Genomic DNA, 2,403 nt, shown 5'->3' with positions numbered 1-2,403 from the left:
TTCACTAAAGAGTGGATGAAGGAAACAGACATTCTCTTGAAAGAGTAAAGTGGAAACCTGGAGTAGGAAAATGACCTGACACCTTCCATGGGATCCTAATCTGTCATGCTGTCTTTCCATGCTTAAAAGTTTCAGGTGAATGACGTCCTTTTTTTTCCTCTTTCTTTGCTTGTCTTCTCTTTAGCCCCACCAATGGTACTGGCAACATTGGAAGTTTCCCAAGAGTGCTAAAGCTTTAATAGAGAAGTGGAAGGATGGAGAGGGACTCCATGATGAGTCAGCAATAGAAGCTTTGCATCACTATGGCAACATCGCAGCAGCTTTGCCGTTATCATTATCAAAGCACCTTACAATGTACAAAGACTTTATACTTTTGTACAACACATAAATTGTTTGACTTTGCAATATCCAAAATACACATTTTAGAACAGTAAATGATATAAACAGCTGCAGATATATGTATATGTTGTGATAGGAATTTCAATTAAAAAGTAAAGCACAGAGCATTCTAGAGTGTCTATGTGCTAATGTTTATAACATGAATTAGCTATAACCAAAAGATAAATATCTTGGCCTTTTTACATAATGGCTTTCCTTTGCATCCTGCTAATTGCTTTAGAATGCATCTGCAGCTTTCCCTATCAATAGTATTCTGGCTCATTATGGGAATTTAATTTTACTTATCTTGCACATAAATTATAGACACCTTGAAATCAGTAAGACACAGTGTTCAACTTAAAGTATAACATGTGAGCTGCAGGAAATCAGGGATGACTGAAAATTGCAGTGAAACTGTGACACCACACACCACTACATATTTATAGGGATATTGAAGTCCGTGTGAGAGAAGCCTTCAAAGGTTGCCCTTCTAGGTGCCACATATGGGAACTGGTGAGGAGACTTAAGTGAGCAGGAAAGTTGAAGAGCTATCACCTTTTTTGTGCATCACAAAACAGACATTTTGCATTCTTGGGTAGACTTGAGACAAGCATTGCCTGATGTGCTCTTATACTACTTTTGGTGTGCATCTGGTTCATTCTTTCCTCAAGCTCCCAGCACTCAATTTAGAAAAGTAAAAATCCCCATTGATTTCTGTCTTTCTGTCAGACCTCATAGCTAACATACTACTAAAGGGTCACTTCAACTTCAAAGTTTTAGATAGATAGATAGATAGATAGATAGATAGATAGATAGATAGATAGACAGACAGACAGAGACAGATATGTGTGTATACCTACATCCCATATGAAGCATCTAATATACATATATACGTGGCATCTGTATACATACACACACAAATATACTCGAAATCTACATCCAAATACATACATCTACATGTTTGTGTGTGTGTGTGTGTGTGTGTGTGTGTGTGTGTACATTCCAAATCTATTTTCTATTCTCATTCTGACCAACTACTTTTTCCCATGTGCTCGAGATCTTGTCAGCAATATTAGCTGATAACCGATAACCAGGCTTCTGTGCTCTGTTCTACATCAAGAAAAAGAAGGCTTTATCAGAGGAAGCGGAATTTTCACTTTTACCATCAAATTTATTTTTTGTTAAGTTTTAAGATTCATTTGTTTTTATTTTTATGTGTGTTTGTCTCCATGTCTGTCTGTGCACCATAGCACGCAGTGCCTACAGAGGCAAAAAGAAGCATTAGATCCCCTGAACCTGGAATTTTCAAGGTGATTGGCAGTCATTGTGTGGGGTCTGGGAGTAGAACCCAGGACCTTTGGAAGAGCAACCACTGCTCATAACCACTGAACCATATCTCAAACTCATTTACACAAAGTTATTTTTTTTTTAATCAGAACAGATTCTCTGACTGAAATCTTCCAATGCCTTTCTAACTGTAAGCTGATTGCAATGACCCTCAGTAGCCCAAATAATCTTTTTGTTGTTGTTGTTGTTGTTGTTGTTGTTGTTTTTTGTTTTTTGTTTTTTGTTTTGTTTTTTTTTTTTTTTGAGACAGGGTTTCTCTGTGTAGCCCTGGCTGTCCTGAAACTCACTTTGTGCCAAACCTACTTCAGTGGTGGCTCACAACAGGCCTGAAAACCTGGATGAATCCTGAGGAAAAAGTGTCTCAAGACTCAGCCTCCTGGAGTCCTGGCATTTCCAATAATCTATATACACGAACCCTATCCGCATGTTAGAATGGTGTATGCTCTCTCTCAGTATTATTAATGCCTCTAAAGGTTGAATTTTTACCATAGGTAAAGTTCCCACCAGTGTTCCAAAGTCCTAAAAATTCCTTAAAGCCAGGAGCTCAAAATTCAGTATTTACCAAGGCCTAGGAAATAGGGGGTTGTGGTATTGCATTATTCATGAGAAGGTCTGCTAGTGCAGAACCCCCTGGTGCTAGCTTTCACAAGGCTCAAAGGAGTAGCACAAATTGTGACT

Source organism: Mus pahari, chromosome 8 (assembly GCF_900095145.1).
Source record: "Mus pahari chromosome 8, PAHARI_EIJ_v1.1, whole genome shotgun sequence".
Lineage (NCBI taxonomy): Eukaryota > Metazoa > Chordata > Mammalia > Rodentia > Muridae > Mus > Mus pahari.
Note: the sequence above shows the minus strand (reverse complement) of the source record.